A 24904-nucleotide genomic window follows, 5' to 3' on the forward strand; every position below is an offset into this window, starting at 1 on the left:
AAATATATTATTTCTCTGAGAGCTTCTATCACAGTTTCTCTCACTATTTTAGGTGTCAAGTCTTAGGTGTCAGTACCTATTTCATTCATCAGAGTTTTCATGCAGGCATTTTCATTCTGACTGATAGCTCTAATCTATCTGTAATACTAGTAGAGGAAATATTCTTATGATACCATGGCATAATAATCAGTGGGATCCTGGACTGCAAGCAGCTGCTGTCATGATTCTTAACTGTAAACAAATGGGACTGTTTCTTGAGGACACAAGATGGTGTCTTAAGCTATTTTTATTTATTGCTTTAAAATGAATCTTTCAGAAACATCAAGAAGTTTTGCTGTTTAAAGTGAAAACACTGCAGATAATGCAAGAAATGAATGAAAATATAAGTAACTGAAATAGAGAAGACATACAATCCAGCTTACAAAAGACTAAGACCTAATGGTTATAAATTCATTCACTAGAAGATTTCCTCAAACTAGAGACAAACACAGGAATTAGAGAAATGCAAAAATGATCAGTGGAGCATATACTGCAGAATATAAAATGGAATAGCTGCAATGTGCTAATAGCGTTGTTATCAGTAATTATTAAAAATTACAATAATGTAGCAGCAAGGAGTCTTTGCCAGGAGTGGAACCTCAGGCTGACTCATAGGGAATGGAGTCTGTTGCTATCTCAAACCCTTTCAGTGATTTCAGTGGAAGATGAAAATGCAACAGGGATACTGAGTTTGCTGAGTAAAAACCCCAGCACAACCCAGCCTTGCCTGAGTAATGTGCAAGGAGAGCCCATGCAGGCAGGTCCCACAGTGCTCATTCATTCTGCGGCACTGCCTCCTGCAGCCAGCACCCCGGCAACTGGGAAACCACAGACCTGGGCTGTCTCCGTGATATTTTAAATCACTTGTGTATTAGCTTTATGATGGATGAGAAAGATAATTGCAGAGTGCAGCAGTGATTTTGAGAGGATGCATAGCTATTTATTTACTGTTTCTTCACTACATGCACAAGAAAACAAACAGTCATTACCTTTGTCTCAGAACAAGGGAAAATACTGTTAAGTTGCACATATTTTCAACTATTGTTTACATTCAATGATAGAAAATATGATTTGAGTCTTAAGATACTTCTTTTAAAATTTCTTTAGGTGTTTTCAGAAGCTTTTAGAGAGGACAAGGGACTCAAATATTTTTCAAGATTAAGTTACAGATATGGATATATGGACAGAATTGGATATATTGGATATATGGCTAGAAAGCAGAATATAGCTTTGAGTAATGGTAGTTACATTTGGCATATCTCTTAGTTTGGTTTGAGTGCATTTCTATAGGTAGCTTATATCACTATGGAAAAATAAGCTAGTCTAAGCAAAACAATTTCCACTTTTAGATATCACGTTCTGCATCAGTTGTAATTAACTTTATTTTCAGAAATACAGAACCATAAAGTATTAGAAAATTTTAGCTGCCAGCAAGACTGCTAGAAGTCAGAGCTGCAGTTGGGAGCATGTTGTGGTCATTGTCATTCATTGTCCAACTGGATCCTGGAGAGAAAGTAAAACCCTAATTTTGTAATCACATACTGAGCAGAGGTTTAGCTTAGTAGCTGTTCAATAAATGGCTGAAAAGAAAATTGTTGTTATAAAAAAGATTTAAACATATATAACAGGTTTTGTGATGATTAGTAAATATGCCTCTCCCCATCTGCTCTGAAGGAATGGTTGGCATGGCATTTTCTGTGCACTTTGCCACACAAACCCACAGGAGCAGCTGAAAGCTGAAAATCTTGGCTCTGCTAGGCAATCCACTGAAATCCATGCGGAGTTGTGGAATGCTTTTTTTTAGCTACCCCAGGCAGTTTGGCCTGGTGTATTGATAGCAGGTGGAAAAATCATTTCTCTTGTCTCATCTCTGAACATGAGAGCCTTGTTCAAGAGGGGGAAAAAAATGGTGCCTTACATTTTTATTTTTAAACATTGTATTTAAAAGATTTTAGGACAACAAGCACAGCTTGGATTGGGGTTTCTAGACTATGTGTCAAAATATAGCAAGCTGAAGCCAAAAACATCAGGGCGCTAAGATTTCTGTTTCTGTTCAGCAAGGGCAATCTTTCCACCCACACAATGGAATTTTGTATATTTTTATCAACTTTGCAGCTGCTGTCGTCATGAATATCCCTTCATTGCTGTTCTGAGATGGATTTGCTGATAACCATATTCAAAGAGGAGGGGCAGTGTCAGTCTCATGAGGAGCCTAAGGAGAAAGAAAGGCATGGGCCTCTCCCTCCTTTCACCCACATACTGAATGATTTGGATTTCTTCGTAACTTAACCCAGCAGGGACATAACCACGTACTGGGCTTGGGGCTCAGACTGGCTCCTTTTTATTCTAACACCTGCTCTGCCCAAGAAGATGCTTCTCTTTTCATTATCAGTAGGCAGAGAGATTAAAATGGTATGACAGCTGGATTTATTTATTGGAAGTTTATGAACCAGGTTTTGATTTGAAATAAAAACAAAATCTCAGCCCAAGCTGCTGAGTTTGCCTGATTTTGATTCATATTTGATGGCCTTTTTTCGAATGGTTTATTAAACTATCAAGCCTCTTTTGCTGAGCTCTGCGTTTGTAAACCCACACCTTTGAAAGGAATGAGTGAAGATAAGGAATGTGATGTGTATCTTTCTTAAAGTCTTACAGAATATTGTAGGCAATCCTTAATGTTTGCTTAACTATTAATGAGATGAGAAGTTTCCATATAGAGACAAATAAAGGAATATTGACTGAGAGGTAGAGTAGGTGAGCCAGCAACACAATAAAGCAAGTTGGACCCTATTCCATTTTGTGAATTCATGCAATATAGCCCTTAGAATAAATTAACAGATAATAATTAAGAGAGCCTTATCAAATCTATTTTCTCCCTTAGGTAAAAAACATACATGATGGCAATCCAGCTATGAATCAGGGCATCCTATTCAAGCAGTACATTTTCTATTCTAGATAATGAATTAAGATATTATCTCTGTTCTAAAACCAGATCACTGTGTCAGCTTTGCCTTTGTCATTGTGCAGCTCAGCTGTAGCTCTCATGTGTTCAAGCATTTCTCTGTAAGACACAGTTGGAGCTGAGGATCACGTTGACAGAAACATATGCGGAACCGGCAGCCATTAAATCTCTCAGTCAGAGTTTTCTGGCAGGCACAGATTAAAGTTGTAGCAGGCTCTCTGTGTTTTTCAGGGAAACAGACTTCCAGTTTCATGTTGGGCTAAGAGCACTGAGTGGCACATGACAGACTGCAAGAAAAAATACTTGTATTGTAAATACTTTTCAAGACATATTTTTATTAACCCAGTTTTTCAGTAGCTGTGGTTTATATTTAGGGAACTAAATCCCTGTATTTAAATGTTCAGTGGAAAACTCTCCTGTGTGCAAAATATTGATTTGTGTGTTAGTTAAAGCTTTCTTAAAACTTTATGTTTATGCTTGCATGTCTCTTTGGTATTCCTGAGAGAAAGACTAGAGTTCCTTTGCCGACTCTGAAAAATCATTAAGTATCACTATGACATAGTGAGTTTTGCTTTAAAAAAGGACTTCACAGGCTTGTCTCGCACTTAAACGGCAGAAATACATTTATGATGAGATCCTGGCCCTATTTGTTTTGGTAGGGTGCTTTTTGCCATTGTCAGTAACAGAATGATATTTGATCATTTTATCAGGTTATTTATATGGCATAGTGTGTATCTATCAGCCAGCTGAATACTAGCTGAGTACTCTGTGTTAGCTTGTGAACTCTGCTTCTTTGGGGGATAAACCATAGTATCTCTAAAGAGTTGTGCATTATACGATGTAGAAATACAGATTTACAGAAGTAAGGGTGTTGGGTCAGATTAGGAAGGTGGGTGATTATTATCAGTACACAAGACCAAGTACAGGATGGTACTCTGATGAAAACCCAGGGATCAGCCAGGAATCAAAAAGGCAGAATATCTTTCACAACAGTTCAGCAAGAAGACAATTACACTGCTATTAAGGTTTTTTGGGATGCTGCAGAAGAAGGTCACATTGCTGTCCACTTGCTGTACTTGTCTCTTTGCTCTTGTATTTCCTGCAAGTATAAAAAGCCATGCAGGTTTGTTTTTAGATATCAGCAGCTGACCAGAACCAGGGCAAATTTTGCTGTGACATTGCATACTAAGGCAGTTCTGGTATTGACTTTAAATGAAACAAGAAGAGGTTGCTAAACGGATGCTCTGGTTGATGGCTGTTGTGCATTCTCAGGCTGATAGTGGGATAACAAAGTAACATCTTGGAGTGGAAGGGCTTTTTTGTTTCTAAATCAGAAAGGAGAGCTCTTGCTACACATTTATCACTGGGTAGTCTGGTGGTTTTGCCAGTTACAAAGCAGAGCAGACAATGGGTTTTTATTGCTCTGTAGAATATTTAAATGGCTTCCATATTTGATGGGTGACAATGTTCAGAACTGGGCACCCTTCATGTAAAGAAACCCATATGTACTGAGGCAACTGTTTCAAAAAAATGTTGTGGGTTTTTCAGGGGTGGGGCGATACAACTCGTACTACAGACAACAGGTGGTTTTTACCTTCAGGTTTTTCCCTCTCTCCTTTTTTTAGGGAATCTTTAAAAACTTCTACACAATCTCCAAACCAGCTATTCAAAGAGAAAGAACTTTTAACATAATGCCATGTCAGTCATATCAAAACAAAGAGAAGCAAAAGAGGGCTCCAAGCCAAGCAGTTGCTACTGCAGTTGGTACAGCAACTGGATGTTAAGTAGAGAGTGAAGCTAAAAACAAGTTGGGGCTCAACCTTGTTTTTCATGCTTCTTTCAACACAGGTTGACATAAGAAAGTTGTGTTTATCTGGACATAGCTTTAAAATACTAGTAATTATGCCTTTTAGATGTTTATACTGTAAGTATATCCAGATTTTTTTCCCTGCTTTGTCTTCAATGCAGTTATACTACTTTGTGGCTAGAGATACATGAACATACTTTGCACATGTCATTTCATTTATACATTTCTTGGAAAGGTGAATATGTATACTCCAATTCTGAAACTCTTTAAATGTTTCCAATATTCTGAAAGTGCTGAAGCTCAGCTGCATTGAATAGAGTATATTTTCCTTTGTCTCAGTTGAGGTTGCATATTTCTTTTACTCTCAGTCAAATCTTTGATTTCAACATGGTAAGAGTGTATGCCTACAGCTCTGATTTAGAAACATAGAATGTACATAGTTCTTAATGAAAACTATCGCTTTACATCAAAACCTGTCTTTAAATAATACTAATGCTAGTGTTGCTTTATCTGGGTCATTGAGTAAGAAAAGAAATAATAGGTTATGAGTCTGTAATAACTCATGATGTGTGATTCTCCTAAGGTCTGGTGGTTCTGTACACAATAGCTTCCAGAAAATACCATAAAAAATCAGCCCCTCTGTACATAATTCAGTCATTTCATACCAGGTGCCATACAGAAAGAATCAAGGGTTACAGAAAACCCTTGTATAAAATAGAAAAAAAAAATCTAAGCCCTAAAAAAAGCTTTGTCTAAACTCCTTGTCACATTGCTCAGAACCCAAAGCTAAGTTTTGCATATTGAGCTAAGACAAGCTGCCAGCACCAGTGACACAGTGACTTTTAGATGTGTGTTAGGGTGATGATTGGAAAACACCTAAAACTCTAGTCTTGAAAGAATCTGTGTGTGCATGGATGGCCCCCTAAGCTTGTAGTACATAGCTTCATACACAATGTGCCATTAAAGGATTTGTATGTCAGGAACAAATACTAGCTTTAAAAATTCACTTACTGATGGTAAAGGCATAAGCCATTTGGATTAAAAAATAAATGCTTTCTCTTATATGCGAAACATATTTTTCCTTGGCTCCAAAGAAGGTTTTTCTGTATGTTGCTAACCATTGATTCACTGAACACTGAATGTCGAATTCATTAGCATGGGCTTATCCACTGGAAATGGGTGAGGAGGAGGAGATATACTCTCCCTAGTAGAATTAGTAACTACACAGTGGCTTTCAACATGAGCTCAGAGTATATGATGCTGCTATTTGGCCTAATCTTTTGGGACATGGCAAGTTCCAGGGTATCGATAATTTCAGATTAAATCTAGCTCTTAAATTTGAATTGGTCCCTCCAGCACTGCTGTCAGACTAATAGCATCAATAAGAAAGATCTCTTCCCTTCTTAGATAAGAAACATTCAGGCAGGGCTTTAGCCCATCCCTCAAACACAGCACTGTTACTTTCACAGCATTAACTGCATAATGACTGCAGGTAAAATATACTACAGGCTTTATGCTGGCCATTTCCATTTGATTTTGCAAATCAAATCTGCGTAGTTGGGATTAAACTTCTTGGCTGATTGGATTAAAAGATGAGACATTTGGATGAGGGAAATATATTATGTACTCTTTCAGATCTGAAAAATGTCTTAACTATTCAATTCCAGTTTTATTCAAGTATGTCTGAAAGTAGGATTTGGCCCACAGTTGCAAGCTTTGATGATTGTTATGTTAGAGGTAAAAACTAGTGCCCTTAAGCATGCAGGATGAGAGCAGTCTGGCTGAGCACAGACAGCCTGGGGCTCAGGGCACACTGTGTGACACAGCCTGGCACCTGGGGTACAGAGGACAGGGATGGTGGGGGAGGCAGGTACTCTGCTGCTTCCTCTCCTCCCAAAGTGTTGCCTCCAGTTGAAGGAACCTCAGCAGACCTACTTGTCCAGCTGACGCAGAGAGCAGAAGGGATTCTCTCTGCTTTTTGCCTAGAGCTCAATCCACCCTGCTCTGACCAGACTCTGACACACAGTCTTGATATTTAATACATAGGGTGAGACTTGCAAGGTTTAGTGCTCCTTATTTACAAACTATCAACAGGGAAACATTCCATCTACCAGATACCTCCTTAGGTGAGGCTAACTGAGACATGCACTGGTAAAGAATATAGTGGCCTTGGTGTTTGCCACTAAAATGTGTGTTTTAGAAGCAGTACTTAGTCTGTAAGTAAATAAAGTAGCAAAATAGTTATGGAAGCGGGTTTTGTTCCAAGGAACACATGCCATGATTGAGAACATAGTAACCATCACATGAAGAGAATTAAGCGTAATAAACCTCCTTTTATGCTTCTATCCCAGCTCCCTCTTTCCCAGCTGTAAACACAACCCTCTATGCCACCCTGCAACCTCCTTCACTGCCCCACAAATGACATACCTTAATCTCTGGTGGCAGTGCTTCCATTTCCTCCTTTCCTTGGCATCTAGAACAGTGAGACAACATGGTCACTTCACTGGCACACTACAAAGCCAGTACTTTACGCACCCCAGAGGGAAGGAAATTGAATCAGGAGGATATTTATAGATTATTCAGATGGAATGTCTGATTGCTTTGGAAAAACAGCAACTAGGAATTAAACATGAAACAGTTGTACCCTTTTTCCTCTCTTGAAAAAGATCTACACTGCAAAAAGAGGCATTCAAAATTGTGGACTGTCAGAATGAAAGTTGCTTACACATTTTTAATTCTGTTCCTCTGTACTTATGCATTATGAAAGCAGAATTCATTCTGAGCCGTTCACACGGCCTGTTCCTATAAAGGTTGTCAGACTAGATGATCAAGATGGGCCCTTCTAGTTTTGTAACCTATGGAGTTCTGATCTAAAATGACATGATCACACACCATTTTCCCCTCAGCCATGCCTACTTCAGTGCACCAGGTAGATCTGTACCGTGGCTGAATTAGTTTGCTGTCTCTGGGATAACTGTTCCATTTGTTGGAGAATTTTTGAGATATATAGGGTGGAATGGGTAGGCTTAAAAAAAGTAAAAAAAATGGACAGTCACTCTAGGGAGCTGGATTCTATCCTTGAGTATGTCACATAGTTTCTGTGGAGTGTAAATTTGGAGTGGCTTTCAACATGCAGTCTTTCATTTCTGAAGATGTAAGTTGTGTTGTTGATCATTTAATTGGAAAGGCAGGGCATTTAAAGTTGTAATTAAAAGCAAAACCTGCCTTTTGTACTTTGATGCGCAGAATTATAATTTCTTTGCAGAAGGACTTGAAATTGGGAATCCAAATCAGAATTCTGATATTTATGTATCTGACAGCAGAAATACCAGCTTCTATAGGGATAAAAATGAATATGAATGGTATTTGTGAAGAGTTATGAGCATTGGACAAATGAAGGTGAATAACTGGGGGTTCAGAAAAGAGATCAGTTGATGTGCCTTAAATAAGACGGTACCACACAACCCTTTATGAAAATACAGCAGAATAGGAAAGCTAATCATTCTTCTACCACACAAAATGAGAAAATAAATCTAATTTATGAAATATTACTTTATATGAAAATGAGTGTATATGATTTTCAGAAACATTTTAATAATGAACAAATCTAGATAAAGGACAATCCTTGGCTTATTTAAATTGTGAGCTGCTTTCATAAAACCTATATTAGACAGAGATCTTCACTGACCCAATCAATTCCATAGAATACTCTTCATTGTGCTTTAAAATCAATAATAACAAAGTACTACCAGAATAAATTATAAGGGTTAATGTGCACTGTACAAAGTAACATGAAGTACTTTATTCTCAGGATGAGTTTTGGGTCTGTCAGTTATACTCCTTATCTGTTATCTGGGAAATGCTGATCAGAAATGCTTCTATGATAATATAGATAAACTATTACGGTTGTATAATTTCCCACCCACTATGAGCATTTCTCTTGACTGTTGAGTAGCTTTGTTGAACTGCTGCAGTGTTATGTCGGGCACCTTGGCACAGCCAGATGTGCAACATTCCAGGGAAATAACTGCGGTCTTACAGTACCTGGACACATGTTGCGATCTGTGAAGCCATGGGTAATAGCTCAAAAGAGTGCACACGTGTCCCTTACACAGAAATATTTTTCCAATCCCTGTATTAGATCCATGAATTCTAGTACAAGGACTAAAGTGTATTTCTCTGGGGACTAAGGTCAGTTGCAATAGTGGTTCAAAAAAGGACAGTTTAAAAAAGGAATAAAAAAAAGGTTCAGCTGGCCAATGTACGTTCTCTCTTCTAGATGCAGGGACCTTCTGAGATGGTAGGAAGAATCTGATTCTGCTTAAGATGTAGCTGTATTTTCTAAACTGCAAGAATCACCAAAGAAGGATTTTGGAAGATGTATCTGATTTACCAGTTTACTGCACTACAATGAATTTAGCAGATGTGATACATCAACACAGTATTATGAGCTTAAATTATAGTACCCTTTTTCATCAAGCATCAAATGCAGTGGCATATTGCACAAAGCTCAGTGTGTTCAGTCACTAGGCATTTATGCCTGCTGCCAAAAATAGAATGTCTTTCTGTGATGGGTTAATCCCTCCTTGGCTCTGATCCTGGGTAGATTACTGGTTATAGCATGCTATGAAAGACTGCTGTGTAAGGCAAGTGTTTCACTTAAGTCGCTTTGCAACATTCTCTGGACAGTAGAAGTTTCTTGTGCATTTTCTTGCAATGTGGGGAATAGTTTCATTGTCTTTGCTAAAGCACCCAATGTATATTTTGATAATTATTTTTTACTGTGTACTAGAATGTTCTTAATCATAGTACACTTTGAATACTAGGGAAGAAATCAGTCTTTGATTTTGCTTAGGAGTTCTAATCAGTGTGTGTTCATAATTAGAGCACAAAATGTATTTGGTTATTTTATATCACTTGGGATTTTTTAAATTCTGGGAGTTTAAGCTTTAGGACAAGACACTGCAGTCTTCTTTATACTCAGCTGAAGGTCAATAAGTATCAGAGCTTGGCAAACAAAAAAGAATATTCCTTAAACACTTCTCTGTAAGGAAAACAAGTTTATTTCAGCTGAAATTATGTCCCCATTTAAGGACCTTTTCAGTAATGTTTAAGGAATTGAGTTTTCCTGAAATGTCTGTGTATAGAAGCCAAGTTATAAACTTTAGAAAGTTTACACTTTTGTGTCAAAACCAGATACATTTAAAGTTCTTGATTTTTAAGATGGGATAAATACTTATTTTTATCCAGCCAGGTAATTTTAAAATACTCTTGGTGTTCAAATCACTATCCTCATGGCAAGTCAGCAAAACTTTGTTGATTACAAGTTGCCAGAACTTGATACTTAGAGAATGGAAATGGCCCTGTGCAATAACCATGAGTAACCACTGCTCCCAGATACTGTGGGAACTTCATGGGGAAATATTGAGACATTAGCTCAAGAGAAATAAAAGTTTCACCCCAAAGACCTGAGTTACTATGAATAAAAATAATTCTTAAGTATATTAATCTGTTAACATTTGTGGAAAAAAATGGCAGAAACACACTATTTTCTGCAGGAAATATTGAAAAGGAATGGGATCTTGAACCAGAAGAGGTTTAGATTATGTGCTAAGAAAATTTTTTTACAGAATAAGTTGCAAAGCAACTGCCCACAGAAGTGGTGGAGTGAGCATCCATGGAAGTGTTTTAAAAACATGAGAATATTTGAGGACATGGTTTAATGGTGAGCATAGTGGTCATACTATTTTGGGAGCTGGACTTGATGATCTTAAAGATCTTTTCCAGCCTTAACAACTCTATGATTCTGGGAGAGATACAAACAAAAAAATCAAAAAAAATAAGGTAAACCAAGGATATTTTTTTTAAATATTGATGAAAAGGATCATTTCTCATAGAAGAGAAGGATCAGCATCAGGGCCACAGTTGTGACTGCTGACATCAGATTTTTCAAGGTCGACTAGAGCATTTGTACTAGAGATATCTGCCAAAATCAACAATACCATATCACACCTGTCAGAAGCTACAAAGTAATTGCCCTTGGGTGAGTCATGTTAACATCCATGTACTCAGCAAACCAAGCAATTATAAACAGGTCTCTGCTCTCCCTGCCAGTCATTATAGTTATTTGTTCAATTTGTTGCTTTGCCTCAGTTCTAGTTAATGTGACTTATGAGCACTTAGTGCATACTGACTGGAAAGACAAAGGAGAAAAGTGACTCTGCTGAGTGTCTGGGCAATTGTCCAAAAATCCTAAATCTATAGTGACAGACAAAATTGGTTCTGACTCACAGGAGAATTCAGGATTATGGGGACGGATGCTGCTAGCTGGAAAGAAAACCACAACAGTGAAATTAAACAAAAAAAATTAAGACTGTAAAGGAACCAAAGTTTATTTTTTCTAGGGCATGACAGTAAATGCTTCTATAGCAGTTTCAGGCAATGCTGACTGTGCTGGTATATTTACATGATGAAAAGCTCACTTTCAGTAATTTCATTTTGTAAAGCCCACTACAATAGGAATTAGAAAAATGAATATTAACTCCATTATATTTTATGGAAAATGAGGCAAATTATGTCCTTATGTACTTGGCTACCTATAAGTCCATCCAGTATTCAGGTGATGACTTAGATTTTCTGAATAGCAGATGTTCAGAAATTGGGAGACAGAAGCTGGCCAAGAAAGCTGCCTTAGTAGCAGTGCAGGTTATAAATTCAGCATGGACAATCTGTTCTCCAAAACAGAGCTAAAGTGATTTAAAAGGTTCGTCAAGGTCACTGAAGAATACTATACAGCAGTGCTCCAAAGCACCAGCTGTCAGGACTGTCAAGACTTGCTAATGAACTGTGCAATCTGCAGAAAATAATACTAATGCTAATTGAAGCCTGAATAACTTGAAATCTAGTAGGTCATGGCTATTGATTTATTTCCTATGATAATATCAGCAGTGCAGCATGGGACAATGCCTAGTTACCTATAGTAGTAGCTAATCCATTGCTGATGCCATTCATACAAATATCTAGCAGGTTTGAAGCCCTCCTCATGAGATGAGGAATTTGGTTGCATATTTTGCAGATAGTGGATCACTTTTTGCTCTTCTACTAAATCCTGAACAGTGTCTTAGATTCAAAGAAGGCATACAAGTGCTCTGAATCCAAGAAGAGTTTGCTGTTACACCTTCTTCTGGGGGGTAGTAAGGGAATAATCTGAGTTAGAATTCAGAACTCAGCCTAGCTCTGGACTCAGGAATAGTCTAAGTGTACACTTGAGTTTAACAGAACCAACAAGCACTACTTTTTGGTTCAGGAATCTCTGCACTGTACGGAGTATGCCCTCTTTTGAATCCAGTCACATTTTAAAATTAAGACTTAAATTCTTTCAGGAAAAATATCCCTGTCTAAGCAGCTCTCAAGAGGTTACATGAAACACATAACGAGCACGCTTAATTTCAACACGGTTTTTAGGCTGTGTGTGTCCTGAACATTAAAAAAACATTTATTGAACATCAGTCTGGGACTTGATAGTCCTCAAGTGCAGAGGACCAGGAAGGTTCTCCACAGTAAGTTTTCTTGTTCTTTTAATTGAGTTTTTATACTTTATTTTAGAAATTTAGTAAATAGGGATCACAACATGTGAACGGTGTTTGTGTGAGTATGTAAAAGATCCATAGGAAGGCACTTTGAATTTTTGGGAATGGGGGTCTGTCTCCACCACCCAAAAGGTAGAGATCCTCAGAGTCACTTATTTAGTTATTACCACTGAAACACATACTTGTCACGTCACCAGACAGACCTCCCTTTGCTACTTGTCTCTGCTTGTACTGTACCACCATAGCAAATGAATCCATTTAGTGACAAGTTAAAATTTTCCAGATTTATGCTGTGTTGGAATAGTCCCCATGGTATCTGTTTGTATATATTTTCCAATTTAGCCTCTTAAGTAAATCCCTGGGTTTTGCATTGCAATTAGTTTCTACTAGCAAGCAATTAAATGCAAAATGGTGTCTGATGAGTGTTCTAGTTGCATTTATGATCTTCAGGTTTCATTTCACACTACGAAGATTGTATGGTTTGCTTGCCAACCAAATCTTGAATTTAAGAGTGGAATTGCTTTAAATGAGTTATGCAGTTTGTTTTCTCAATGTTAGGACAAAACTTTGTTAATGTTTTATAATTGTTTTTATTTTACTCTGACAGTCTCTGAAAGTAGTTATCATAAACTGTTGCTAACAGAAATACAAGAGATATGTCTCACTGACCTATGCCTGATCCTCAATAAAACAAAAATGAGAAGCAGTTCAAATCTCAAGAAGCTTAGGATTTAAACAGGGCAGCTCAAAAGGCACCAACTGACGCAACCGTGGTAAGATTTTTTGTCCTTCCATATTCAGATCCGTATTTTCAAGGAAAGACAAAGCAAGTGACTATTCTCTGATACAAATGGGAGGATTATCTAATTTTTCTCCAAATGGTATTGCTTTTAGTACCCCTTTTAAAGCACTGGCAGAGCTCCTTGATTTTTACAATGCATGGCTGCAAAGAATGCAATGAAAGTTGTCTATTATTCAACTAATTTTTTTGAATAAGCTCAAGGTAATTATATCACATCTGATCTTTTGATATTTGCTTTCCTTAACACACTAGAGAAACACCTTCCTTTCAGCCACCTGAAATCCCAAGGTGGCCATCAGAAATGATTCCACCTCTAATGGTCATTATTGGCCTTTTCCCAAAAGCATGCAGTATGTGGCAAACAGTTGATAACACTGTCAAGACGGCTGCTTCAAAGTCTGGCTTTTTGGTTAAAGTAAGAATGCTGCAGAAATCAGAGATCAGTGTGACTGTGGAGTCTGGACATATAGGTTAAAAGTAGCTGATGCATCAAAAGGGTCAGTTTTCATGTGGGACTTTTACAGTGAAAGGTTGAAACTGTTAACAACTCTTGAAGCACGTATTTTTGGAAATTAACCATTTGGAGGCTTGACCCAAATGATCTGAGTCCCTACTGCAGAGGTGGAATATATACAGAAACTATCTAGTGACTAGCGCTCACAAGTTGCTTTCTTAGTTTAAAAATGATTACATGATTATGGATTTTGATTCAAAATGCCTTTAGGTGTTTAATGAAGTGTCAGGTTCTATATGCACTATCTGCTCTATACAGGAAGCAGTCTCAAAAACATCTGAAAGTGAGTGGTAACATACACAAAAAAATTAGCTTAGGAACACAGTAAATATAATAAAATATAATGAATGAATAATGCAATGAATAATTAATCATTAATAATGAAATAGCAATTTTAGCATGACAAGTTTTATTGTGGTGCTGTACATCCTTGGCTATCTTTATTATTTTAAATGTCTTGATAGAATTCATATATCATATAAATCCAGTGCTCTGACAAATTTTATTTTGCTTCCTTTTCTATTAAAAAAAATAAACAAATGTAAACCAGTGATTTTCAGAAGATGCAGTTTCTTCTGCATTTTAAAAATTTGCTATAAAATAGTGGATGCTTAAAAACTGATAAATTATTTTTAGTTCTTAATAATATTAATAATGCTTAATATATATGCATGAAAATTAAAGAAGTAAGGACAATAGATATACTGTCATTTTGTTTTTCTAGGAGAAACAAAATTTTGATAAAGGAAAAGAGGGAAAATAAAGGTAAGAAAATGAGTTGATATAGCTATACATCTCCATTTTGCTGACTGCAATTTCTGACCACATCTTAAAAAAATCATTAAAATACATGTTTATCTTAGCATAAATATGTAACTCATGTTATCTTAGGTGAAATTTAAGCAGAAATGTAAGTCCTTTATTAAATATGAATGTGATAACTCATTAGCAAAACAAAGGAAGTGTTTGATCATGACTGATCAATGAAAGTTTATGAGGACATCAGTTATTGCTACATCACTTGATGTGTCAGTCATGACTAAAATCTTTGTATTTTCTGTAGTGCTTTCTCTAAGAACAGTTTTGTTTTAGGATTATAAGCTCAGTTAAATTTTCATAATGAGAAGCAAAATTACTTGATCGTTCACAAATCACTATTCTCAAAGACTGTATGGCCAAATATAAGCAGGGAAGAAATCCTGTTAAATTGTTGAAGCAAAATCCTAAATTATGCCTGTGTGGCCTATTTTTCTCACTATTTTGAAAAGAATTTAATGACCCATTAGGTGGCACAGTAGCAGTTCTACCCTACTTCTTGCAAAAGAAAAACACTACAAACATAAGAGGATTATATTATCATCAGGATTCCTTCTGAATTAATAAGCTTAAGAGGGACCTGAATTACAATAGAAGAAGATGAGTTACAGTAGAATATTTTACATGGTACCTTGAGTCTAGTTTGGAATCTCTCCCTGCAGCCAGTTCGGATGATATGGTTTAGAAGACTCCCTTTTGTCACTAAAGCTAATTAGGAAAGGCTCTATTTAGACAAATTTAATACTGCTACTAATGAACAAAGATCAAACTATCTGGCATGCAGCTGCTGCTAAGTATATCTTATTCAGTCAGCATTTATACTCCCCTTGAATTCTGCTGCTATCCAGTGTTGTGTAAGAGTGTATTTTCCCAAAAGTAACTATTTATAGTGACAGTTAATACTAGGGCAAGAAAACAGTATTCAAACAGGCACGTGCTTTGCAGTGGCTGTAGAACATAACTCAGATTGCATGGAGCTCTGCAGGTTGTATTAATGACTTTCCACAGAGCCTTCCTTCCTGATGGAAGAAAGTTCAGAATGGATATACATCCAGCCTGCATGGATGAATGGGGAAGGGATTTTGTGGATAAACAGATGTCCTGTCTTATGTGGGATTTTACGTTTGATCCTTCTAGGCCAATGGACAAGAAATATTGTCTTGGCAGACAAGCAGTTTCCCACTATAGGCAGAAGATACTGAAACCACCTCTTGAATCTCTTATTTCAGCTTGAGCAGAAGAGTCTTAGGATTGCAATATTATTTAGATTATTTTGAAACAGCTTACCTGAAAAAAAAAAACAATGGAGATATCATTTCTCACTTGCAGTATTTTGAAACTTGCAAAACACCGTAAGTGGACATCTGAACAGAAGATTAAACATCTTGGGGCTCTTTAACACATCAGCAGAAACATGTTTTCTTTCACCAAAAATGTGGTAGAGACAAGGATTTTCTTAGCGCTTAATAATTTGTCTCTTGAGTATTAGGATAAAGAAACACTTTGAAAACATTTTGGCAGAGTATAAATAGGAGCTAAAGTGTTACCATTTTAATAAAAAAATTAATTATTAATACTTTAGCCATGATTGAATGGTCACATCAGATCACATTACAGGTCAAGCTTTTGCTTTGCAAGGAATTACTGCATATAATACATGAATGAAATAAACACACAGTATTTTAGATACAGCTTCATACTTGGATTTCTAGATATCAATATATATAGCATGTTATGGATGTATTGTATACCTCAAAATTAAAGACAGATGAACTCAGGGCAGAGGGACAGAAGGCAATATTTTAAAAACTAGTGGTCAAATGTGTTTTTCTACAGTATAGTTCAATAGTAATACTCCTAAGCAAAAATACATTTGGTCTTTAGGTTTGGGTTTATACTAAAAGTAAAATTTCAAAAATTGTCTACTTAACTCAAGACTCCATATTTCTTTTTTATGCACAATTAACTGAAGAGCTTATGTATTATTGAATTGCAATGAAATTTTAAATTCCATGTAGTTTTTCAAAATATAAGTTACATTTCAAAAATCTATAAAGTCTTCTTGGACATTTTAACCATAGGTGCAGTATTTTGAAAATATCACCCAAAGCGATTTTTTCAGGAGTCCCAGTTCCACAATGACAGAACTTAACTATCAGGTATTTTCATTGTGAGTTATGTGTTCCTAACTATATGAAAAGTCGATGCCCAGTGTATGTAGGTTACTGTTAGTGTCTCTCATCGGGTAGCACATAGTCTGCCTTCTCCTTGTTCACAGAACTGATAATTGTAAGATTTCTACCACCAATTTGCACAGCAAGAAACTCCTAAACAACTGTAGCAAACTTAATAAATCCTGTTAACTCATCCTCTAAAAACCATCTTCAGCCATGCTTAGAATAGTAAAGAACTAAATAGTATAGTTAGTACAATCATTAGAACTGAGGTGTCCAAACCCCTCAATTTTTCAGGTTTGTCTGGATACTAACAAAGACAAAGATGGAATTAGGTTGGTTGTCACAGCAGACACAATGTAATGGAGACCAATTTTGTAAAGGAAAAAGAAAAAAAAATAGCCAGTCCATCTTACTTGGATTTATCAACTTTTCATTTAATGAACACAGATCCTGATGTATTGGGACTGAATTGTGTCAGTTACAGTTATTCCTTGTGTTGTAGAAGAAATACATGTGTATCAGCATCATTAGGCATGAAATTCTGTCTAAGACTGTGAATCATTCAGTGTTTTGTTGCTTGACCTTGCTTTTCTGCCTGTTTGCATGTCTGAAACTGTGTGTTGATCTTGAGGTTATTTCAGCTGAAGTGAGCTTGCTGGGCTCCCTGTTGAGCAAGGCTGTTAGGCAAGACAGTTGCATGACATTTGGTTTAATTTGTTGACACTAGAAATCCCTGAATTCAGCTCTGATGGAAGACAGATCGTGTAATGCCCCTGTGAAGGACTTGGAGCATTCTTCATGTAGAGGCTTCAGACCAGAGAACAGTGCTTTAATACTAGTTTAACAAGAAATGATAGCATTTTGGTAGTCCTTGTTTTAATGGATATCTGAATTTTATCTTGGGGCTTAAAACTTTTTTACACACCCTACAAGCATTTAAAAAAAATTATTACATTTTAAGGTTTTATTTCATTATTCAAAACACAGATTGCAGTAAGTTGCACATCTGAAAAAAAGTGCTTATCATGCCTGTCTGCCCAAAAGGCATTGAACAATGTTTGGATTTATTTTTGCATGGCTAGCGGTCATAGAAAAAAATAAAGAAATTAGAGCAGTACTTACTAGACAATGAATACAATATTTCTGTCAGGATCTTATTAAGTAGAAAAGATTAAATAAAGCTTATGGTATCTGAATTTTTTTATTATTAGGGATTCTTAACAATCATCCTCTGCTTTCAATTCAAGAATTAATTCCTCAATCTCTGTTAAAAGTTTAATTTCCAGCAAAAATTATAAGATGCTGCTATTTTCGGTATGCTACTTATGTATCAGTTTCATGAAAATGAAGAAATGCATGCCAGAAAAAAATCCCTGCTACTACCTGTTCTTCAGGTACCCAATTCTCTGAGATGGAAGACAGAGACAGGAGGCAGAACAAAGCCCCCAGAATTGAAGGGGAAATGCTCAGAACCTGCTGGACCACACAGACATGCACAAGCGGGGTCAGATGGAATCCACCCATCAAAGAAGGTGGCATAATTGCTCCCTGAGGCACCCTCCCTCATTTACCTTCAGTCCTGGATAGCTGGGGAAGTCCCAGTTGACTGGACGTTATCAAATGTCCATCTATCTACAAGAAGCCTGGAAGGAGGATATAGGGAACTACAGGCCTGTCAGTCTCAGGGAAGGTCATGAAACAGCTCGAGTGCCAATATGCCACGTGTACAGGACAACCAGGGCATCAGGCCCAGCCAGCACGCCTTCAGGAAAGACAGGTCCTCCTGTAACAACCTGATCTCCACCTATGACAAAGAGACCTGCTCAGTGGATGATGGAAGGACTATGGATGTTGCCTTCCTGGGCTTTAGTAAAGCCTTTGACAATGTCTCCCACAGCCTTCTCCTGGAGAAACTGACTGCTTACGGCTTGGATGGGTGCACTCTTGGCTGGGTTAAAAAATGGGTGGCTGGGCCAGAAAATGGTGGTGAATTAAGCTAAGTCAAAATGATCACCTCTCAAAAATGTATTTCCCAAGGGCTCAGTATTGGGGCCAGTCCTGTTTAATATTTTTATCAATTATCTGGATGAGGGGTTCAAGCACACCCTCAGTCTGTTTGCAGATGACACCAAGTTGGGTAGGAGTGTTGAACTGCTGGAGGGCAGGGAGGCTCTGCAAGCCTATACCTCTGCCAAGGCCAGTGGTATAGGGTTCAACAAGGCCAAGTGCCAGGTCCTGCAGTTGGGTCACAAAAACTCCAGGCAAATCTACTGTCTTGGGGTACAGGGCCACAAAGCCCAGTGGAAGAAGAACCTGGAATTGTTGGTTGACAGCCAGCTGAACATGAGCTAGCATGTGCCCAGGTGGCCAAGAAGGCCAATGACATACTGGCTTGCACCAGAAATAGTGTGGGCAGCAGGACTAGGAAGGTGGTTGACCCTCTGTACTCAGCACTGGTGAGGCCACACCTCAAGTTCTGTGTGCAGTTTTGGGCCCCTCACTACAAGAAGGACATTGAGGTGCTGCCGTGGGTCCAGAGAGGGGCAGCAGAGCTGGGGAAGGTCTGGAGCACAGTTCATATAAGAAGCAGCTGAGGGAGCTGGGAGTGTTCAACCTACAGAAAAAGAGGCTCGTGGGGAGCATTATTGCTCTCTACAACTAGCTAAAAAGAGGATGTAAGAGGTGGGGGTTGGTCTCTTCTCCCAAGTAACAAGTGGCAGAATGAGACAAAACAGCCTCAAGTTGCACCAGAGGAGTTTTATGTTGTATATGAGAAAAAACTTCAGGGAAAAGGTGGTCAGGCTTTGGAACAGACTTCCCAGGGAAGTGGTGGGATCACCATTCCTGGAGGTATTTAAAAGACATGAAGATGAGACATGGTTTTGTGGTGAACATAGTGGTGCTAGATTAGCAGTGGCATTTGATGATCTTAGAGGTCTTTTCCAACCTTAACAATTAAATGGTTCTATGTTCTTACAGAAATTCTGGAGTGTCACCCATTCCTGTTTCTGTTTTAAATGTTTGAAGACTCTTAATGATGTTCAATGTGACAAAACATCAGCACTCTCTCATGTGGTCTATACATTCATTGAGACGTAGGTATTAATTAACAAGAAATAATTTTATATTATTTCTGAGGAACTTGCAGGGCATACCCATCTAGACCCCTGGGAAAAATCTAACAGAATGCTACTGGGATTACAAACCCTAAGCAGGTGAGTGCAACAAAAAATCAGGTTAGAGAAGGGAACAGAGACAAATCAGCAACAGAAGTACCAGAATTATGACTTCCTGATCAAGTAAGAGCAGTAGCAACAGATCTCTGCCTTTGTAGGCTGTGCTGTCTAGGTTTCTGCTTTCTGAGTGTCCTATAGCAGAAGAAAATTTGAAGAGAAACAAAGAGGAAAAAAACTTTTTTTTTTTCAAATCCCCCACTTTTACAGAGGGGATTTGAAACATCATGCTAGCCTGTATCAAGAATGAGAACATCAGTGCATTATTTAAAGACTTGTACAGTTAGAGGGTTGTCTTGAATATGCAGTGTCAGGGGTTTATTTGTTTTTTTTTTTCAACTGCATGATTTTTTCATCTGCTTCTTGCTGGTCCATACAGGAAAAAAAAAAAAAATTGTGTGTCCCAGATCCGCCAGTCCTCAGGGTGACTGTGCTCTTGCAGCCATGTTCGCACAGAGAAGAGATCCTTGAAAACCGCCCACCTTCTGTCCATGCTTTGACAGCCACCCTAATGCAATCAGCCAACTCACATGCACGGGAGAGAGCTTCGGGCTCTGCCCCAGCTACTGGTGCTCAGAGGCCACCATGTACCCTAACCTCAGGTGGCAGAGTCAGGGTAAAAGAGAGAAGACTGAAAATACAAAGAAACAGGGGTGGAAAGCTAAATAACCCTTCCTGTCATCCCTCCAAAAAAGGAAAGCCGTGATAAAAATTAATTAAAATAATGAATGAAAAAGAAAGATGTGAAGGGAGGAAGCTGCCTGGGAAAAATAGGGTTTAGTCTAGTTCTGAATGGCTTACATGTCAAGAGCCTGGGGAAAATAGGGTACAGGGTAGGAAGCCCAGCTCCATTCAGGATACCTGCACTGGATTTCTTTGTGTAGAATATTTGATTATTGCCTTTAAAAATCCTGCCTGGGGTGTTAGATGTCTGGGAGATGCTCAGAAGTTATAAACAGACCACCACTGCAACTTTCTAACACAGGACCTGAAGGAATTGAGAAGAATGACACACAGTCTTCAATGCCCCATGTTTCTTCTCTTAACATGTCCATATGCCTTGGCCGAGGCAACTCAGAGTCACTCATAGCAACACATTTTATTAAGAAGAACTGTCTTTACTGTAAATCTGTTACCTGCTTGTTTCATTTATTTTTCCTTAATGCTTTTAGGGTGATACCCTCATCAAAAATTAAATCCACTGAGCATATACAAACACTTGATGGCAAGCTTAAATATTTTGCGAACCTTACTGGCCTTTGCAGCATAAAAAATATAGAGGAGCAGAATATGTTTTGTTGCAGGGCAGCAGTTGAATGAGAAACAGAAATAGAATGGAATTATTTGAGTCACAACCAGAAGAGTTCCTGCTAGCACCATTGTGTTGATGTGACAGATATTGTCTGAAAACAGACAGGAAGTGATAGGGTGATGCTCAAAATTGATAAGCTTTTCCATAAAAGTCTATCTTTGATCCTAAAATATCACATAGACCAGAAAATCTGCTAACACTCTCTGCAGAATTTTATCTATAGTAATTTCTCACACAGACACTTCATTTGTAAACATTTTAAAACTTCATTTTGTTAATGAGAAAAATGAGCTTGCCTGTCACTACATCTTTGATCCAAAAGCTGCAAAGTTTTGGAGCAGTGGCTTCTTTAGGCATGTAGTAGAAAAGGTTTGTTAGAAAATGTACTTTAAACACTGCATTGTCACAGCTTTCCTTTGAACTCCAGGCTCCAAATCCTCTCCTGGAGTGAAGTTTGTAATTCACTGGGCTTAAGTCACACACTTTGACATGAATTACACTGTTCACTGAACTGGAGTAACTTCATAAATAATCCTTATTCCCTGGACAGTCCAGTCTATTCATCATTCCCTTCGATGTTCCCTCCCATGCAGATTAGCCCACACATGATTAAAAAATCGGAGATGCAACCAATAAATGATTGCTAGGTCTTTGTAAAAGGTGATAAAAGTGCCATTTCTTATGCTACAGACTGGAGAAGTCGAGCTGAATTATACATTACAGACATCTTACCCATTCTGCAGTGTCTGTGTTGAAGGCCATTATCTTCAGTCCTTCGGGAACTGCAAGGAAGTAAAGACATGGAAGCTTAGAAGAAAAAAGAAGCAAAAAAGAATTTAAACTTTTTTTGGCTAGAAGCAAATTTTAGTTTATTATTCAGCTCAGCTCCACTGTGTTCCACTTTCAGAGTTTCACTAGCTGTTCCACTTAAAAAGCATATGATAGCATGGAAAAGAAAGACTCCTTTAAAGTAGTATTTGTTCAGGGGGACAGGTAAGGTCTCTGGACTTGTGGCTAACATGAAAGAAGATGGATTTGCCAAAATAGCTTAGACAGTTTTCACTTAGATTTGCTTACATCTATGAGACAAATATAGTTAACCAAAGTTTATAGCTCTTTATGTTGACAAGCAGTAGTTATATCTAGACCAGGAGGCTACTTGCTTTTTGACTCATATTTCAACATGAAGTAAATTCAGAACATACTTCAGATGACTCTTTTTAAGAGCCTACATGTATGAGGGTTTTTTCATATATAGAAAGTTTATGGATATTAACTTCCTTCCCATGATACTTCAGGTAGATGTCGTAGCTTTTTTCCCTCTTTCCATGGGGCCTTCATGAGGTCTCATTGACAAGCAGCACTATCTCCCCACAGATTCAGGCTCTAATATGACTTTACCCACTCTTTTAGCAGTCTGTACCATCTACTCATGTACAGTGAATATCTACTTGCTGAAATGCCGTCTGTCTGCTGGGCTTCACTGCCACTGTACACACTTTAACAGGGTATGCACTACAAAGAGACATAAACTTTGTTGAGTCTGACAGAATTAGTGTTTAAAAACAAAATAACGGCCCAGTATTAAACATGAGAATTCCAGACAGCTGAGAGAAGCAATAATTGTGATTTTCCTCTTGTAATTGAGAAATTTTTTCAAAGCATCATAGAGGATTTTTCTGTCCATTGATTGCACTATTTTTTCAGTCTCAGAACAGGAAATTTCAGAAGACAGCTTTGTCAGATGAAAAGCATGTAGTTTTTCTGTTCATGAGTAAAGTCACACACTACCGTGTGTGTGAATATACTTATGACTGTCTTTTCTTGACTGCATAGTAATTGAAAAGGAAACATTATGTAAGTAAGCTAGAGCACAGAGGGTTTTGGTACGGACTAGAAAAAGAATTTACATGTTTGTGTGGCTTGCTTCTGATCCTTTCACATCTGTACTTCTCTACATTCAAAAAGCAACATTTCAAATGAAGAAAGTGCTTATTGCTCAGAACTCCTTTGGTCTAGTAAATAATAGAAACACTTTTTAAAAAAGTGTTCTTGGCTAAACAGCAAATATATCACATCTTTTCTGGAAATGCAGCCTCTTCTTCAGTAGGCAGTTTGCATTTAGATGAGAATAGCTCAGAATTCCGAATCTGTATCATTCCATCAAGCCAAGTTCCTCCCATCAAAACAGTGTTTTTCACAACTTTGCAGGGAACAACTTATAAAACTTCCATGTAAATATTAGATATTTAAACTTGTAATTATGCATAAAATAAAAAAAACAATGATAAAAGCCTAAACATAAATGACATTTACAACTGAACAGCTTGTATGAGGATAACTTTTGCCACTTCACACTCCAGTGAAATAGTACCTTGATAAAATGGTTCACTGGAAACAGATGAGAGCTGTTGGGATAAAATGCCTGTAGCAACTTTAAGCAACATCCAATATATCTCATCTAAACCTATGCCTGACAGCACAGAAAGTAGAAAGGCTCTCATAGTATTTTTGTTGCTTATGACAGCACAGGTAGCATATGTTTCTTGATTAACTTTGGTGAGGTGGAAGCTGCTGCAAGCTAAGAATCTGCTATTTATTACAGGCAAGGGAAGGGGCACTTGAAGAAAAAAATATGATAAAATAAGGCAATTTTTTTGTCTCTGACAGAACTTTCTCTAGGGTCCATCCAAAAAACAAATTGAAGAAATGCACATATTGGCATTTCCATTTCTTAAGACCGGTGTTCAGATCTTGAATTTCTACCACAAGTTTATAGGATTAAGTATCAAAGGAAAAAGATATGAGCCCGGAAATAGTCAGTGTCTTATATGGGAAAATACAGGACAAAAACCAGACTTCTGTTTCCTCAGGGAATATAATAAAGCTTCTGCTTGATTAAAAACAATGCCCTAGTTTCCTCCCCTTCCCTTTTTATGGAAGATAAATATTTGAGAAAAACAATACTGATGAATGTTTTCAGTCTCAAAGCAGAAAAGAGCACCATCTCAAAAACCTGTCTTCTTTTTATCTGTACCCTAAAATTTTATAAAATTTAGCAGAGATTAATCAAAACCAACCATGAGCAAATCTGAAACAAGTTCAGTCTTGCATCAACTAAAAAATTCATTTATTTTCAGGTATTCAACCCCTTTGACTCACTTGGGTTTCCCTCCATTTCACTGCAGCAGCTGGAAATAAAATGTGTCGAGCTCAATTGTAGGCTGACCCTTTGAATCTTAGTTTTTGCTGACATCTTGAAAACACCAGCTCTTATACTTCTTCAAAGGATGAATATATTTTGAACATGCCAAGGAAGAGATTATATAACATCTTGTCTTGACCATAACTGTAGTCTAAAAGTCATCCCTAAAAACAGCTCACTTATCAGGAAGTCAAACCTTTTACTCGAATACCTCATATAAGAAGTCACCTGAGATTTGCACATCAATTACATGTAATTGAAGAAAAAGGGAAGATATTTTGAACTGATCTAAATCACACCATGAATTAGTCTTCCATATGAGTTTTGCAAAACCACACCTAAAACTGTGTGTTCAGCCCTGGGTATTTGTCAGTATCCTACAATATACAAGGACAAACTTCCTTTGATGCAAACTTTGTCACCTATTAAATACACACAGAGTATAAAT

General features: G+C 37.5%; 1 long non-coding RNA gene across 1 annotated transcript; it reads right to left on the reverse strand.

Moving 5' to 3' along the window:
- Positions 1 to 333: 333 nt before the first annotated feature.
- Positions 334 to 22158, reverse strand: LOC108448496. Its single transcript, XR_001864385.1, has 3 exons — positions 21984 to 22158; positions 7236 to 7281; positions 334 to 3288 (listed from the first exon to the last, which is right to left on the reverse strand). It is a non-coding gene; the product is annotated as an uncharacterized LOC108448496 (long non-coding RNA).
- Positions 22159 to 24904: the final 2746 nt, after the last annotated feature.

Source organism: Corvus brachyrhynchos, unplaced genomic scaffold (assembly GCF_000691975.1).
Source record: "Corvus brachyrhynchos isolate BGI_N302 unplaced genomic scaffold, ASM69197v1 scaffold115, whole genome shotgun sequence".
Lineage (NCBI taxonomy): Eukaryota > Metazoa > Chordata > Aves > Passeriformes > Corvidae > Corvus > Corvus brachyrhynchos.